This window comes from Jaculus jaculus, chromosome 6 (assembly GCF_020740685.1).
Source record: "Jaculus jaculus isolate mJacJac1 chromosome 6, mJacJac1.mat.Y.cur, whole genome shotgun sequence".
Taxonomy (NCBI): domain Eukaryota; kingdom Metazoa; phylum Chordata; class Mammalia; order Rodentia; family Dipodidae; genus Jaculus; species Jaculus jaculus.
Genome location: NC_059107.1, coordinates 41,806,045 through 41,825,524, shown reverse-complemented (window position 1 = coordinate 41,825,524; position 19,480 = coordinate 41,806,045). Strand labels below are relative to the sequence as shown.

Genomic DNA, 19,480 nt, shown 5'->3' with positions numbered 1-19,480 from the left:
TATCCTCTCTGTTCTTATACTATCCATTATACTGGTAATACCTTTCTAGGGAATGCATTTCAAATGTCAAACAAAACCCAAAAACAGCTGTAAAAGAAGTCATCAATATAGACAGGACCAAGTATCATAGAAAACCAGAAAATGTGTTGTGCAATTTCCAAGAACATATATATATGTAAGTATGTATGTATGTATATTCTCTGAAATCTAGCCAACATCTAGTTTTATGTTGTATTATCACTCCCACAAGTCTTTCTAGCTCTGAATTAGTTATGTGGGAAGGTCAAAGAGATTAATCGATAGCTGCCAGGCATGATTTTAAACAGTATTCTTCATTTTTATTCAGCAAGGTACTGATGGTGCTAGTCAAAGCAACTGGGCAAGAGAATAAAAGGACATCCAAAGGGGAATAGAGGACTTCAAATTGTCACTGTGTGAAAAAAACATGATATAGTGTAGAAAAAAAAAAAAAAAACTCCACAGCATTCACCAAAGACTTAGAACTAGCCAACTTGACAAAGCTGACAGTTTCAAAATAACATTCAAAATCATTAACATTGCCAAACGCCATGGAGAATGGTCTAAAAAAAAATCAAGACAATGATCTTATTAGAGTAGCTAAGAATACATATGTGGGAATATGCTTAACCAAAACAATAAAGCATCTCCACAATGGAAATGATAAAACAATACTAGAGAAATTGAAGAAGACACACAAAAGTAAGGAAATCATTGCATGTTTGTGGATTAGAATCATCAGTATGGTTTATACTTCACAAAGCAATCTGCAATTGCATTGCAATCTATCTTAAATAACACTGATATGTAAAGCAGAATTAGAAAAATACAACTCTAAATTTTATATAAATCCCCTAAACAGCAAAAGTAAACTTTAGCAAAAACTACCAAGCACGAGACAGTATGACTCCACTTCAAAAAATACTACAATATCAGCTGGAGAGGTGGCTTAGGAGTGAAGGTGCTTGCCTGCAAAGCCAAAGGACCCAGGTTCAATTTACCAGGACCCATATAAACCATGTGCACAAGCTGACACATGCATCTGGAATTCGTTTGCAGTGGTTGGAGGCCTGGCGCACCCATTTACTATCTGCTTTTCTTTCTCTCTTTTCTTTTTCTTCTTCCTCTCCTTCTTGTTCTTCATTCTCTCTTTCAAATAGATAAATAAAACTCAAATATTTTAAAAATACTATAATAATCAAGCACTATGTTTTGCCATAAAACACAAACTCATGGAAGAAAATTTACTGTTCTGTTGATGTGTAGCCAATATGCATCTGCTAGTGAAAGAGAAGGCTGCCTGTGAGAGAGAACAGGTGGTGTTTGGCTTTCTGGTCCTGTGTTAACTCACTTAGTATAATCCTTTCCAGATCCATCCACTTCCCTGCAAATTTTATAACTTTTCTTTAGTGCTGAATAGAACTCCACTTATTTTGTTATGTATGTGTGTTATATGCATAGTGTGGTGTTGGGCTATGTGAGTGGCATATATCTATGTATGTGCAGATGTGTATGACCCATGCACATAAGGCAAAACCAGAGAAAAACATGAGGTTTCTTTCTCAATTTCTCATCCATGTATTTCCTTGAGATAGAATTTCTGTTTTAATAAGTAACTGTGGCTTTATGTTAGCAAACCCAGTGATTCTCAAGTCTCTATCCACTAGAGCACCAGGTTTACAGTTGCCCACAGGCATGTGCAGTTTCTTTTCACACATGTGCTGGGAAATTAAACTCAAGTATTCTCATTTTCTCTTAGGAACTCATGCTTATGTGGAAAACACTCCTCCTTTCTCAGCAATGTTCCCAGCCCATAATGACTATAGTTTTATATCAAAGAAGACAATCAATTCAGAACATACATTACAATATTTCTTTACTCTTGACTTTCTTACTAATGCCTCCTTTGAATTTCTGTGGAAATTTTATATTCTCCTTGCCAGCTTCAAAAATTTCTTTGGGGAGATCTTTGCTAGAATAATGTTCACTTAACAGCAACTCTACAAGTGAAAACCATGACTGACTCCCCCTCGTATTGTGATATGAAGTGGGTTATCAAGATAAGCATGGTGAACACAATTGAATGTGAACACAAAAACCCACCAATTGGGCAGGATTAGGAATAGAATAGTCAGATTATTAACTAAGTGTATCCTGAAATGACAAAGCTCTTCTCGGCACATTCATTCAACACGTGGGAGACAGAATCCAAAAATGTACCAATGAAACAGGCATGTAAGTAAAATGTGGCTGTATTTTTTATGTTTGCTGCAATGATCCACTATAAGGATGAACTGGTAGAGAATTGTGAATTTATTTTAATCCCAGATTGAACAAATTCTTGACTCCTGCTATGCTATGAAGATGTAGCAGTAGCTACTGGAATTTCAAGATATTAATTAGGACTAAGAATTTAAAAACAACCCGAAGAGATGGTTCAGTCACAAACTTATTGCTGTGTAAACTTAAAGACCTTAGTGTCTTGCCCTCCTTTAAATCCAGGAAAATCAATACATACCCCTAAATGCCAGTACTGTGCAAGTAGACTGGAAGATTTTAAACTCAAAATGGTTATATATATGTTTCTATTTCATTAGTTTCTGCCCTAATCTTTATTATTTCTTCTCATCTACTGATTTTTGGTTTGCCTGTTTGTCTTTTTCCAAGGCCTTAAGGTGGAACATTCATTAAATTGTTTCTTTGTGAACCCTCTAAATTCATATATATGTGTGTGTATGTCATGGTTTTCACTCGTAGAGTTGCTGTTAACTGAACATATATATAAAATATTTTGCACTCAGTGAATACATTCACTTTGGTACCATTGTTAGGCTTCTCCCTCCTCCTTGACCCTCTTTGTTGAGGCATATGAGTTGTGGGTTAGACCTCAATTATGGGTAAGATAAATGTCGTTGCATATCATGACCCAACATGTAGATCTGACATTCTTCCCACCCCCTTTTCCGCAAAATTTCTCTGAGCCATGTTGGGTTCATTTTTGGTCTGCTTCAGTGATGAGGTTTGGGAGCCTCTGTGTCTCTGGATATCTGGTTTGGTAGGAGTTTATTGTTCTCTGTGTCTCTGGATATCTGGTTTGGTAGGAGTTGATTGTTCTCTGTGTTGAATTTAATAGGTTTAGGCCCTCTTTTAGCCCTCGATTGGTGGGAGCTTGATAATGGACAGCGGGCTCTTGTTTGGATATGGTTCTGACTCGTTTCCCAGCTCCAGCTGTGGGTTCTGTTCCACTGAGTGGATCAGTTAGCCAAATGAAGAGCAGTTGGTTTCCCACCATGGCTGTGTGCCACCCTTGTACTTATATGAGCATCACGGCAGTTATTTGCTACTAAGTAATTTAGACCATGAGTTTCTTGGACAGATATGGTCATTTTCCCCCAGTCATGCTGACTGTCTGGGGACTGACTCTCCTCCAGCTTCCAGCCATGTCACTCCATTTTATATGTCAACCACGTAAGGTGTCTTCAGCAGTAGGCTCTTTGGAGAGCCATTAATGACCTCTAAAATTAATCCTTAATTAACTTTTGGCTATCTGCATGGTCTTAAACACTCAGAGAGAAATTTATAACCAAAGATATAAAATACCTTAAAGATATGAATGACCTATTAAGTAACACAAGATCTTTTCAAGAAGGGAAACAAAAAGAAAAAACATTAAGACATCTTTTCCCCACAGTTCTCATCCTATAATAAAGAAAAAAAAACTATAGATGTTCCAAGGGTTATTTTCAAATCTAAAATATGTAAATAAGTTCTGAGACCAAAAAATATATTTGTACAGCTTTTAATGACACCCAATAGCTGTTTATTATCAAGATTAAATGTTGTGTATATGTTTCTGATAACTCTGCTGACATCTCATTTGTTTTGCAAGCCATGTTAAACACTACTGTGCCATTTAATGAACAGTTCTAAAAGAAAATCTCAGCCAGCTCATCCTCAGATGATCCTGAGACGATCCAAGCCTATCTACCTGGATTCCCTCGACCTCCAAAAAGACCAGTTTGCTATGTGCTCACTTCTCATTAATTCCTTATTTTTATTGTTTCTCCCCAGCTTTCTCTTTCAAGACTATCTTCCTACACTCTGGGGTCCATTAAAATAGTTCCCCTCTCTGGGAGAGACTCTAACTGCAACAAGTCCCCACTTCGTGTCCCATTCAGCAGGAAATAGTAAATGATTTGATGTCTTTTACCCAGTCCCCTAAAGTAGTTAGAGTGTCTTCTCATGAGTGGGAAAAATAAAAGGGGATTAGATCTACTCTTCCTACAACAAGGAGGACTATGCCAAGCCCTGGGAGAGCAACTTCAAAAAATAAAGATTAGAGCTCGATTAGGATGCCATGCAGATTACCAGTGGATCTGCATCACTTCTAAAACTTACAATGCTAGTTATGAAGACTGGGTAAAGGTCAAAATGCACTTGGAAGGAATTTGGCACCATGATAACTTTTCGTTAGATTTGATTAACTTCAAAAATTCTAGCTATACAGAACAGTCATCTTGACTTTGATGCCACTAAGGCTACTAATGATTTACTTACTGCAATTAAGTCTGTGTTGTCTGGTTGGGACTCTCTAAGTTCCTGGATAGGCAGCTCTGCAGCTGTGGGAGTTTGCCTTCTGCTTTTCTTATGCCTATTGCCTATTTTCTTCAAGTGTCTAATGAAGTCTACTGTGAATGTTTGCACAGAGGTCCGAGCTATGCACTATAGAACATGTTCTTGGCTCCCTCAGATTTTATCCTAATTCTCTCTGAATTTTGTCCAGCAGGTAACCAGAGACAGGTAAGATTGGGGGAGGGATAATCTGAAACAGAGGAACCTGCTGGGTCAGAAAGCACTAAGGATGAGGTAATCTCCATTGTGATGGGCTAAATGAACAGTAGCACTTTACAACTTTTGAAATGATAGGTTTATCTAAGCAGGTGGTCAGAGGCCGGAGGCTCCCCACAGTGGAGTGTTTCTGGAATGCCCTTAAAATGGAGATTCCTCAGAAACTTTAGGGGGAAAAAGCAACAATTAAGCAAGCAAAGTTTACAGAAGCAAAAGGTCAGCACATTAGCTGGCTAGTTCTCTATCTAAGTCAGGCTTGGGCTCTTTTTTTTAGTTAAAATGGTTATATTTGGCCTCTCAAAATTAAAAGAAAAAATCTTTGAAGGTCTTATAGACACTGGTGCAGATGCTACAATGATTTACAGTAAAAATTGGCCTGCATCTTGGCCTCTCACCGCTTCCATGACCCATCTCAAAGAAATTGGACAGGCCTCTAAGTTCTGAAGTTATTCAGTGGGAGGACAAGGATGACGACGATCAGGGCACCGTTCAACCTTATGTGGTCACAGGCCTGCCCATTAATTTCTGAGGCCGAGGATTAGTATGCTTGTTTAACACCAAAGAAAATGCTACAAGATGGCTGCCAGAGAGACTTGTAAAACAAGCTGATGATCCTCCAGTGACATCTCACATATCCAGGGAGAAAATATTTCCCTGAGAAAATTTCCTTTTTTCCCTGACAGGACAAAGCTGGAAGGACCTCAGGATGACTCTGCCCTGGAGGACACAGCTGACCTGCTGGAGAGGCTGACTCCCATTCACACTGTGTTTGGCATCAATGAACCATCCCTGGAGGATGCGGGCTCGTCTGGCCATCAAGGACACACAGCTCTCTATTGGGCCCTCTGTGTCTGTGTTGTTCTCGTGTGTCTATGTGTTGCATTTAACCCTGAAAATGCTTCTTTCTAGATGTATATAACACAATGATGCCTTACAGCCATTTGATCCTTGCTTTCATAGCCCTTCAATTACCACATTCCTTGACAGGAGGATTAAAAACAATAAACCCCCAAGAATTTAGAGAGCAACTATTTGGGCTCCCATGTGAATGCCAGGGAGGACATTCCTTAAGACCTAAAAGATGTACCCAGGTAGCTGATTGTGGAAATAAAAAGGCCTGCCTTAGTTTGGAGCCTTCCTATACAGGAACTGGCTTTGCCCCCCCCCCCAGTCTTGGGTTTGCTATGATAAACCAAAGCCACAGCCCCCACTTAAGGATGGCAAATGTCCACTTGAATGTGAATATGTAAATCAGATGAATGCAATATGCTATGACTCTTTCCAGGAGTGTTCAAAGGATAGAGTACAGTATTTTACTGCTATTCCCCACCGTATATATGGGGGAACATTGCAGGGTGATTGGTCTCTTAATCCTCAAGTGTTTGAAAATCAACGTCTAATCAAGGCCAATTGCATTCCTACTCCAGGAAAGAACGCATGCTGGCCAAAAGTAGCCCCAGTACATGTATCAGATAGGGGACCCAGTGATCAGGTTTGTGAAATTATGGTACAAGAAAAAGTTCAAACCATAATTGATTCTATGATCCCCAAAGTAGTTTATCATCCCCTCCTGCTCCCCAAACCCAAAGGGTTAAAATTAGACCCCCAGACCACTGATATTATCTCTGCTACACACCTTGCACTTAATGCTACCAGTCCCCACTTGGCAGAGGACTGCTAGCTATGCTTGGCTCTGGAAACTTCTTGGCCTTTAGCCATTCCCCCCTTTAATTTTTCCCATCACACTTCACATAGTCAGGAATGCATCTTAATGACCCCCTTTAAGGTCCAACCTATGGGATTTAACTCCTCCACTTGCTTCTTTAGCAAGGCTCAGAACAATTCTTTTGACATAGTTGTGGGACTTGCTTCTTTTACCTCTTGTTCTGCTATAATTAATGTCACAAGTCCCATATGCATTGACAAGGTCAAAACCTTAGTTTGTGGAAATACTACGGCTTACTCAGCTCTTCCCCCAATTTGGACTGGAGTTTGTGCCCCAGCTGTCCTCTGCCTGATGTAGATATTGTTCCTGGAGGCCAGCCTGTGCCTCTTCCCAGCTTTGACACCTTTACTCCCCATCATCACAGAGCAGTCCAATTTATACTGCTCATCATAGGGCTGGGGATAACCGGTGGCTGTGCCACTGGGTCAGCAGGGGTGGGCATTGCCCACCACTCCTACACAAAGTTGTCCCAACAACTTGAAGTTAATGTAAAATTGGTATATGAATCAGTCAAGGACTTACAAAATCAAGTTGATTCTCTAGCTGAAGTAGTTTTACAAAATAGACGAGGATTAGATCTTTAGCTGCAGACAAGGGAGAAATTTGTTTAACTTTACAGGAACACTGCTGCTTTTATGCCAACAACTCAGGAATTGTTCGAGATCGCATTATAAAACATCAGGAAGAGATTGGGAAATTATGAAAGGAGCTGTTTGACAACCCTTTCTTGGGTGCCTGGAATGGGTTGTTGCCTTATCTTCTACCATTGCTAGGACCCCTTGTAGGAATCCTGCTCTTGCTCTCTGTTGGCCCATGGATTTTTAAACGCCTCACTGTTTTTATTAAACAACAGATTGACAGTGCCCTTTCCAAGCCCATCCAAATCCACTATCATTGATTGGACCTGATTGATCAGGACTTCTATGTGCCAGGTGACTCCCCTCCTTTAGGAGCTGCATAGGATTCAGACCTATGCATATTGGCTCACAATAAAGTGAGTGCAATATGGGCACCAACATGAGTGTGAGGCAAAGGACCACAAGGGAATGTCCCTTTTGGACCACTTCAGAATTCCCTGAGAGAAAAACCTGACTTGCATGGAGGTTGGTACCATAACTATTGTCACATAGGCCCTGCCTCCCTTCCCCAAAAGGTACCAAGGGCCAAGATTGTGGGAGAAAGACATCCCATGGGAGGAGTCAGGTCATTGCTCCCCCAGTTGGTTAAAAGCCCACCGCTGAATAGTGGGCCTCCCACTCTTTTGTATAAAAGAAGGGAGGAGATGTCAGGAGCCATAGAGCAAAAGCCTCTCCATTTTGCTTGGGCCAGTTCTTAAATGGACTCATTTATTAGAAAGCTGATTCATCCAGCTTGCAATTAGAAATGTTAGTCAGCAGACTGCTTGCAGAATCTTATCCTTTGCAAAAGGCCAGTTTATGGTCAGGCTGTCAAGCCTGACACAGTCAGGCTGTTAATCCATTGAGGTCAGGTTGTTAAGCCATTGAGGCAAAGTTAGATAAACACTTGGTTACATCTCCTCTAGTTTCCCTAACAATCCCTCAACCCTAAATCATGACAGCCAGATTAACTCCCCACTTTCTTCCCCTATATAGCCATTGTGTAAAAAATAAAAATCTGAAGACCTTGATTAGAACATAACTTGGTCTCCTTCTTTGTGTCCTTTGTCTCTCATCCAGGTTTATTTCCTCTCAGGTCCTTGTTTGAATCCCCACTGGCTGCGGCATTCTGAATAATCACCAGGGGAAAATTTCTTTCTAATGTCTCTCAATAATATACATTAGCTTTTAACTGTTGTGGCTTACAAGCTCCTTTTCTGTATTGAAATTAGCATGTGTTTTGAAAAACAACAGTAGTTTCTACTTACCTGTAAGACTCCCTGCTCCTAAGCAATGATGTCCTCTGTTAAATCATGGCATTGCCATTTTGTATTGTTGGCAAAGAAGAGGAAGATTTTAGGTGCAAGAAACTCTTTTGCCTCTTCTCCCAAAACAAACACCTTCTAGTGAGCTTGAACAAATGCTTTCCTATAACTGAGAAATGGTTTCTGTAGGTCAAGTTGTCAGGAGAGTCAGCTGGGGTGGCCCAGACCCCTACTTCTGCTTTCCTAGAAAGTTTATGTTCTGATTTGTAGCACTGTGGGAACCCACTGTAACTTTGTTGGCAGTAGTAAGTGGCAATATCTTCAGACTCCAAGCTGCTGATGGTGAAAGAAAACTCTGCCCCAGATCCACTGCCACTGAACCTGGATGGGACCCCAGAATCTAAGAAGGATGTATAGTAGATCAGGAGTTTGGACTTTCCCCTGGTTTCTCCTGGTACCAGTTTAAGTTGTTGCTAATATCCTGACTGGCCCTGCAGGTAATGGTGACTCTGTCTCCTAGAGATGCAGACAAGGAGGGTGGCTGTGTCATCTGGATGTCACATCTGGCACCTGAGATTGGAGACATAGTTAAATAACTACATAATAAAGCAAGAGCAAAGATAAAATCACAAAAGAGCTAGGCATCTCAGACTCATTCTCTGGCTTTTGCTTACCTGGGATCCAGAGCAGCAGAAGCCCCAAGAGCAAAGTGGGGTCTGTCATGTCCATGCTGAATCCTGAGTGTGACTGACACCTGCACAGGGTGTGACACATCAATTATGAAGTCCCAAGGGCAGTGGGATGTGCTCTAGAAGCATGCAAATCGTGAGGGGCTGGGCCCGGGGCTGGGGGCAGCTGCGAAGTCAGCTTCTCTTAGAAGCTCAGTGCAGGCCAAGTCCCCAGGAATCTTATGCCTGACTAGGCTACATGTATTCACCTTCAGAGAATATATTTCTTCTTGAGGCCAGTTTTTATAGAAGACATTTGAAGGATAGTTTTAAATTTTTGATGGATATAATTATTATTTGGAACAATATATTTCACTGTAGTAATGTAGGAATGTATTGTTTTTCTGGAATAGCAGATCAGAAAACTTAAATCATTAACTCTCAATTAATTCAGATTGGAAAAAAGTAGCTTTCTGTTCTCCCTGAAAAACATTTTGATTCAGAAATATTTTTATTTGTTTAAGTAGAATAGACACTTCAGGAGTATTTTAAATAAATTTAACACCATGTATATGTGTGTGTGTGTGTGTATATATATATATGTATGTATGTATATGTATATGTATATGTATATGTATGTATGTATGTATGTATGTGTATATATATATATATATATGTGTGTGTGTGTGTGTGTGTGTGTGTGTGTGTGTGTGTGTATGTTGTCTTAGCCATGGTTGCAATCATGTATTGTGGAGCAATACAGTACAGGTTTAGAGACATTACCATGATTTCTCCAAACTGTGTCACTCAATATTCAACCACCATAAGAAAATTTGGAAGATACAACACTTTTTTTTTTTTTTGGTTTTTTGAGGTAGGGTCTCACTCTTGCTCAGGCTGACCTGGACATCACTATGGAGTCTCAGGTTGCACTGAAACTCACAGCAATCCTCCTACCTCTGACTCTCAAGTGCTGGGTTAAAGGTGTGCGCCACTAGGATAGGCCTGGCAGAATAGTCTTTTATACTCATGAACTAGACAGGTTGAATGTTTCTTGCAGTTTATAATCTACCATATTTAGCTACTTTTTTAGAGATAGTGTTTCACTCTAGACTAGGCTGTCTTGGAATTCACTGTGAAGTCTCAAGCCATCCTTGAACTCTTGGGATCCTCCTATGTTTGCCTCCCAAGTGCTGGAATTAAATGCATATGGCCACCACACTCTGCTTCTCTGCCATTTTTTATTTCCCACGGGTTTTTAGCATGAGGTGTTGACTAGTGATGGTAGACATGGTTACTTAAAAAAAAAAACACTGCTACTTTAGATATGTTCATATCATACACTTTAAGGTTGACTTTTTGTGTATTTGTGTTGAAGTCAGGTTCACATTGCTGGCAAAAAAAAAAAAAAAAAACTGACCAAGACCGTTTGTAGGAAATAAGTTTTATTTCGGCTTACATGCTTGAAGTGAAGTTCCATGATGGCAGGAGAAAATGATGAAAATGATGCCACAAGCAGAGGGTGGACATGACCTCCTTGGCAACATCAGATGGACAATTGCTACAGGAAAATGTTCCAAATACTGGTATGTGGGGGTAGCTATATTACCCATAAGACCTCTCTGAAAAATATGCTGCTCTAGAAGTTGTTAATTCCCAAAACCCCATCAGCTCGGAACCTAGCACTCAGAACACCTAAGTTTATGGGGGACACTGGAATCAAACTACCACAATGTGTATATGTGTATGGTATATAACAAACACACACACACACACACATTTACATATATACACACAGATACATCTTCATATGTGTAGGTGTGTTTTCTTGTTCTAGACTCTTCATATTTATGATTGCTGATGTAGTTAGTACCCACTAGTAATGAAATTTTAGGACACTGAGTTTATTTCTGATTTTATTGATTCCAGGGCCAAATGTAAAAGATATTGTCTACACAGGCCTGGCATTCTCATGGTAACTTAAAGGAGTGAAGAAAATACCCAAATATCAGTGGAATGTATTTGATGAAGTTATTTACAGAATTTATGCATGTTGTTTGTCTAAACATCATGTTAACATCTAAACCCTCTTTTTATATTAGTTGATGACTGGAGGTATGGGATGGCAGGCTTGGATGTTTTTGCACTGAACACTGGTCCATAGACTGCCTCTGGTAAGAAGCAGCAGAACCTTTAAAACATAAGGTCTCAAGGGAGGTGTGTGCCAGCATCACTAGATGAGAGGCCACTGGAAGGAATTCATACTGGTGCTCTGAGTGATCAACTATCAAGAGAGTGGTTAGCCAGAAACTGTGGCCTTCCTTAGTGATTTTGGCATTGTTTAGCTGTTACACAATATATCTAATAAATAATTTAGCTTATTTATTTCCACTTGCATACCATGCTGTGGCACAGACTCACACCTAAGGACAGATGCTTCTTACAAATATTGAACTTTCATCCTCTATGCTAATGATTTAAACAAATCTCTCTTGTTTATAAGTACACAGCCTCAAGTACTGTAATAGAATAACAGGAGAAGGATTGATACAACCATCATCTCTGGAGTTTGTTCTTGTTTTTTTCTGTTGTTTCCTTATTTGATTTTCCCATAGAGCTCTAAAAAAACTTTTTCTTAAATGGATGTAGGGACACACACACACACACACAGTCCTATACCTGAAGAAAATATCTCTAAGCAGTGGTTTTTAAAATGTATATCACCAATATAATATGTAAAAATTCATCTCCCATGTACCTTGTATACATGTTATTCCATTACTTGGTAACAGTATGGAGATATCATCCTGAGTCAAACACCAGCCTTTGTCTCTAGGAGAGAAACTGACAGTGTCTCAGTGAGGATGAACATAGTGAAAGAATGTGATAACTGGCAAACCAGGACAAAGACTTAAACACCTCATATCCTGAGTTATGCCTTGCCTAGCATATGTCAGCCTTTCTTGTCATAAGAAGCAGAATCTATTTTTATCATTTGCACTCCATAGCATGGACACAAGATATTTTGAGGGGTGGGCTGGAGTATCTGTTAATGATGGTATCTTATCTTCTTTTCCTCATTTTTCTTCTAATTCCATGAGCCATATTGGTGCATCACCATACCATTTGTCTCCATCCCCAATAGACCACCACCCCTGAGATGTACATCACACAACATACGTTTAATGGAGAAAGACTCATAGAGTTTCTCACCCCCTGCTTCTTCCACTCATGTGGAATAGCACACATGCATTTCCTTATTTATTACATTCCCATATGTCTTGATATTCTACCAACCTTGCATTGCTTAAAAGGCCAACACAAATGTTTCTTCAGATCCTCATAGTAAATACCTGTGTGACAGTAAAAAACTCTAAAAGAAAGTCACATACTGTGAACATAGATAGTGCTGGGTGGAAGGAGGGAGTGGTAAACAACCTCACTCCAAAAATGGAGAAATAGGAGACTCCTAAAGAAGGGCTAATCCAAAGCAAGGCCTAATCATGCCATAGAAAGTTCATATCGCAAAGCTTCATGAGTTCTTCCAGGGATAACCTGGTGTGATGTGAGTCCCAGACAGCTTGGTCAGTGCCACTGTATGACATATTTCTCTGCAATGGACTTCTCCACTGCATTCTACCTTCCTTCTCCCTTGGGCTGATTCTTGGTCTTACTGCTTTCCTCAAAGATATTCATGTTCCTGGTGTTACTGGAGCCTTAGGACCAAAACTTTGGCTCCAGAAGTCCCAACAGATACTGCTTGTCCACCAGTGTCAATGACCATTTAATGGTTTGAGCAGTGCTTGAAAGAAGAAAGAAAGGTTTGATCAATGTCAAAATAAGAAAAGTAAGTGGATGAAGATCACCCGGAACTATGAGTCTACCTTAGGGGTATTTAAATAAGTTTTAGTATCAAATAAAGGAAGAAATGAAGTGAGTGGAGGTGTGAAATAGCGCTGTATTTAAGCAGTCTTCTGCAAAACTTTTTCTGGGAGATCTTTATCTCAGTTCTGATATCACAGGAGGGGTTCTCTAGAATTGTTCAATGGAGTAAAATAATATTATTCCTATAAGATTATTACTTTTGTTATACAGTAGAGTTTTACCATCACATGTGGGTGATCTTCAGTGTGAGGCTCTCCATTGCCCAGAAATAATCTTGTTCTCTTGTAATAAAGATGTTTATCACTTTTTTCATGTGTGGAGACAAGTAAAATTGTAGGAGAGGAGGTTTCAGGCAGAGAAATTAAAGAAGTACACACAGATCCATAAAAGGACTGCATTGAGTTAGTTGGGCCAGAGACTGGCATATTCCTTCAAACTCCCTCCTTCATGTCGTTATTCAAATTCTATGGGTCAAAGTTGAAGGTAATTTTCTCTAGGAACTACTTATTTCTGATAGGGACTAGTGTAGACACCTTGGATCGAATACCTGTGCAGAATGGAAGCTCCTTGTTTCTTGGTGTTTACAACAGAAGCTTGGAAGCTCTCTTAATGTTTTCCCTGGTGTTTCCATGATTGGGCTTTGGGATTAGTCTGCCATCTATTGATGGATTTTAAGACAGCATCTAACAGTAATTTCAACTTGAGCTGTCAGTCTCCCTCTCCGCTTTATTAGTTATGTACATATTAAGTGTGTAAACAGCCATGTTGGTTTAATCATTAGCCTATTCCCTGTCCTCCCTATGAAGGGACCCTCCTCACTGGGGATTGTGGGTTGTACATTGTGGGGGTAGCCATCAGTTATGGGGAAGAGGCAATGTCTCTGTGCATAATGTTCCAACTTGGGGCTCTAAAAATCTTTCCACCTCGATTCTGAGAATTTCTCTTAGCCATGTTGGGTTGTTTTTAGGTCTACTTCAGTGATAAGGTCTTGGGAACCTTTATGTCTCTGGATCTCTGTTTTAGTAGGAGTTGAATGTTCTCTGTGTCTATCTCCTTCACCCTTGTGCTGGTACCAGATCCACCAAGAAAGTAGTACTCTTGCTGATTTTCTCAATTATTCTATGGTTACAGCTGGGGCCCTGGTGAGGTGATATGGGCTGAATCTCTCCTCAGGATCTGCATAGCCTGAAAAGGAGAAACAGTTTCTCCAATGGAGAGTGAAGTCAAAACCAGATAAATTGGATAATCTAAAATTACCATTTTAGAGGGAGTTTAATAGGTGTAGGCCCTCTTGTCTGTTTGAGGTTAACAGTCTTTACTAATGCAAGAATAAAATAGCAGAATTTTTTTATTTAAAAATATGTGTGGGCATGTTTATTTATATCTGTGTGGGAAGCATGTGTATGTGCCAGTGCATATGTATGCAAATTATTGTTGAGGCTAGGGCTTTATAGCAATTCCCTTCCTCTATTGCTGTGCATCTTGTTTTTTGATACAGGGTCTTTCATTACATGTAGACTTAGGCAGCTAGAACTTAGACACCCAGAACTAGAACAATGGACATGTATCACCGTACTTGACATATCTGTGGATGCTGAGAATCTAACATATGATTCTTAGTTTGTAGGTTAAATTAGTTACTTGTTCATTGCTGAAAGAGTTACAGACCAGAAGAAACTTGAGGAAGAAAAATTTTATTTGTCTTACTGTTCTGCTGGGGTCCAGCCCTGGCTTGAAGGAGGTTTCCCAAAGAGAAGTGTGAAAGGGAGAGGCGAAATAATGACTTGAAGTCAATTTCTGGTGCAAGCTGACAGGCTAATGCTGAAGGCAGCTCAGTTTTTCTATCTTTTTCTCTCTGCCTCCTTTTCTGTTTCTATTTTTTTTATTTTTCTTTTTCTATTTTTTTTTCTTTTTTCTGTTTTCTGTTTTTCCCTGTTTCTATGCTTCCATGTTTCTATATTTCTCTGCTTCTCTGCTGCCACAGCTTTTAGTCTCAGTCTTTTATTTTCTGATCACGTCATGGAAGAACAAACTTCAAGAAAGGTACAATTTCACAGAATTCATAGAAACTTTTTGTTATTTCTTATCATCAAACAATCCCATAATTATTTACCTCAAGTAAAGTCGTCAGGCCCCTGTAATGATTAACTGTTTTCACATTTTTCCCATGTATGTGCGGCCAAGCACTTGTGATTTCCTGGACTTCTACTTTCAATTACTCTATTAAAGGTGAGAGGCAAAACAACCACAAATGGGGCTTCCCATCATTAATCACTGATCCAGCAGATCCATTTATTCTTTAACTATTTGTTTTGAGTTTTCCTTTTCATGTCCCTCCAATACTTAGACTTTGGTCCCCCCAATTGAACTATTTCTGACTTCGGTTGTTTTTCTGTAAGGATTCCTGGTAAAGAGTCAATTGCAATTGCCACCATTTAGAAGCATTAGTCATATAACAATGTTTACATTGTTCCAGGAGGTTCATTCTTTCCTCCTAAGTTTACTGTACTCCATGCCTGACTTTCTTTAAGGCCTTTAAGGAAAACAATTATCTTTGACCCATTTTTCTTGTTTTTCTAATTCTATGCCAGAGCCTCTTTCAGATACATTAACCAATACTTTACCGACACCAATTTTTACTGGAAAAGTAAACTTAGAGATTGGGACACCAAGTGAAAGACAGAGAAAGACAAACATTATACAGAAAACCACATATTTCTGTAGTGTAGAGAGCCAGAGATTTTTCTATAGAGGGGCCACATTGGACTTCAAGGAAGAGACAGCTGGGCTGGAACTATGTCAAGCAGCTCTTCAGCGCTCAATTCCTCTTGATCCTGAAATGGCATGCATGCAGTCTATGGCACTGTTCCAAGTTATAGCCCATTGTAGCAGGAAAGGCATGGTGATAGGATCATGATAACCAAGGACCACATAGATCTTTGGAAGACGGACTCAGAGGCCAAGTGGCCACAGGATGAACAAGTTCAGTCAGAGTCTGTCTGACAACAGTACCCATTACCTATGGGAAGCACTGTTGTTGGAGGAAAAACAAATATGGTAATGTTGAAGACATTGCATAGATCCCACTGGTTTTGGAGCAATGAGTGTAAGCAGTGACATACTGGCGACACCTCTTATACTAAGTGCCACTGCCAGAGGAGCGACAATTAGCTGCTGTTTCAGGATGAAGAGAAGAGCAAGGGAGTTGATATCATTTTTGTTTCTTTTGATGAGCCTCATAACTATGGAAAAATTCTACTTAATTAAGATTCCCATCATTGTTCATATCTTCTAGTACCTATATCTATGCCAAAAAAGGTCAAGGTAACCCCAGATAGAAAGACAGAGTTTTATTTTTCTGGGGGTGGGGAGCTGATGGCCAGTAATGAATCCATATGTAGGCTTTAATCTATTGAACTACTAAATATGGCCTGTTCTCTGAACTCACAACCCTGATATGAATGCTGCCACCAACAGTGCCTGGACACAGATTCTTTTTATTTTTCTGTGATGTCTCTCTAGGTTTAATCAGTCTGGTTCACATGGGAAGAAACTTTCCATGTCTAATCTCTCAGATCATCTCTTCAGTTCATGTCTCCTCCCTCTGAGGTGCTGCTTGATGATCCTTCCCACTACATTGTGAAACTTTCACTTCTGATTTTTTCCAATGTTTTCTTCATTCTTGCTTAGCTGAGGAAGATAAACATTCTCATATCCCCACTTTCCCAGAACTGTGGCTTTAATTTTCAAATGCAAAATTAAAACTTATATACTGAGAGTTGGAAGATGCCTCAGTGGTTACAGTCACTTATGTATAAAATCTGCCAGACCAAGTTCAATTCCCCAGCCTCCTATGTAAGCTGGATGGAAAACAAAATATAATACAAAGTGGTGCAAACATCTGGTATTCGTTGGTAGTGGCAAGAGTTATTGAAGTGCATGTGCACACACACACACACACACACACACACACACACACACTCACACACACATAAATAAGACATTTTAAAGTAATTCATATCCTGCCATTTTATATTTGCAGGCTGTGTTTGAGACTGTTCAAAACCTTTTCACACAATGCCTTTGATCATTGAATACATTTATCAAACTCTATCAATAAGTTTAACATAGGAAATGAATAGATGCTTCAGCTATTTCCTCGAGGACAGGACTATCCACTTCCATGTCTCCTTTATTCTGGAGAGAGACATATGTCAGGTAAGATGAATGGAGAGAAGGGCATGAGTGACATCATTTGTTCTCCTGCTATATGTAGAAAACCAAATAATTAGCCAAAAAGAAAATATGAAGGACAGTGATTCATTTTTAAAGTATTAATTTTGTACTGTCCAAGTCTGTTTCTGTCTTAATTATGCAGCTTTGATTTCCTTTTTCTTTTGGAGTTTACTATTTAGTCCACAACAACAAACACTCCCGCTCTAGGGGAAGGCCTTCATCCATCCACCAATCCTTCTGGAGATGCACTCATGCTCCCGCCCACACACCCTGAAAAGGTGTATCTCATATTCGGTACCTAATATGTTTACCTTGACACGATTCATAGATTTTTTAAAATATTTTTTTTCTCATTTTTATTTATTTGAGAGTGACAGAGAGAGAGGGAGAGAGAGAGAAAGAGAGAATGGGTGCGCCAGGGCTTCCAGCCACTGCAAATGAACTCCAGACGCTTGCACACCCTTGTGCATCTGGCTAACGTGGGTCCTGGGGAATCAAGCCTCAAACCAGGGTCCTTAGGCTTCACAGGCAAGTGCTTAACCGCTAAGCCATCTCTCCAGCCCCGATTCATAGATTTTAACTAGAAGTGGTAAAGGAAAATATCTCTGGGGTTTTAGAAAGGCTTAACTAAGATGGGATCAAATTACCACTGAATAAGTAATATTAAAAATCGCTTATGCATCATGGCCTCCTATTTTTTATTCTAGAAACATTAATATTCACAACTGAAAACATTAGATTAAATTATATTTTCAAGAAATTACATAATCTACTCCCAATACCCTTCTTTGTTCCCCAGCAAACCACCCATTCTTTTTTTTTGTTTGTTTGTTTTTTTGGGTAGGGTTTCACTCTAGCCCAGGCTGACCTGGAATTCACTATGGAGTCTCAGGGTGGCCTCGAACTCACGGCAATCCTCCTACCTCTGCCTCCCGAGTGCTGGGATTAAAGGCGTGCGCCACCACGCCCGGCCCCAAACCACCCATTCGTTTTCCTCCTCTTTCTTAATGTCTATTTTGACCTTAACATCACCAATGACAACTTGTTGGTGGTTCCAATAATATGCAGGTCTTGTGCATATAACAGGAATGTGAGATCATAAATGCAACTGTTACTTTATGTCTGGAAGAAGCATTCCAAAGCACTCTTCCCCATTGTTTGAATCTTACATTCTTTTCATTACCTCTCCTACTATAGTCCCGGCACCATTATAGCATTAGCTAGAGATGTCTAAGTTAGTACTGAACATGTAAGTATCACTTCTTTTTAGTATTTGATGTTTATGTCTCTGTTGCAGTCAGGTTCACATTGCTGGTAGAAATCACCCAACCAAGAGCAGCTTATGAGTAAAAAATAGATGTTTATTTTGGCTTACAGGCTGGAGGGGGAAGTTGTATGATGGCAGGCAAAACGATGGCCTGTGCAGTGGGGGGAAATCAACCCCTGGCCAACATCAGGTATGCAACAGGAACAGGAGAGTGTGCCAAACACTGTCAAGGGAACACTGGCTATAATACCCATAAGCCTGCTCCCAATAATAACACATCTCCAGGAGGCATTAATTTCCAAATATCCATCAGCTGGGAACCTAGCATTCAGAACGCTTAAGTTTATGGGGGTCACCTGAATCAACTCACCACATTCTGTCCCTGGTGCTCATAAACTGATATCCATACATGTAGAATACAAAGTATTCAGTCCAACTTTAAAAGTTCTTTTTTTTTTTTTTTTTTTTTTAAGGCAAAGATGGAAGCTTTTATTTGGGAAAACCTCGAGCTGTCAGGACTGACTTCCAAGAGCAGAGCACAGTCAAGTTTGAGATTCCAGATATTGGGTATATATAGATCTTCAGTTGGGGGAAGGAGAGGAAGGGAAAAGAACTCCCTTGTTCTTTACATTAGCCATTTCAAATAGCTAAGGTGACCTGCGACATAAGGGGGCAGGCAATTATGACCTAGGGATTGTTAGGCAAGAAAGGGATAATGGCTGGGTGGTTCCTTGAGAAATGTGGCTGACCCACTTCCTTATGTCTCTGTCACCCTCCTCTGTTCTCAGTGACTCCATTTTATCCTGACCTAACATTCCAGTCTTTTGTTAATGATAAGAGAAGAAGGTTGATTTTTTCATGTTAACCTTAAGGGGGATGAGCAGGCATTTTTATCATGGCTAAAGGTGGCAGAGTGGTGAGATCAATAGGTCCAGTGTAGCGTGTTGTTA

The 19,480-nt window shown here is 39.8% G+C and overlaps 1 pseudogene; it reads right to left on the bottom strand.

The window, feature by feature from the left end:
- Positions 1–8,515: 8,515 nt before the first annotated feature.
- On the bottom strand, positions 8,516–9,203 carry LOC101603082 (annotated as a pseudogene).
- Positions 9,204–19,480: the final 10,277 nt, after the last annotated feature.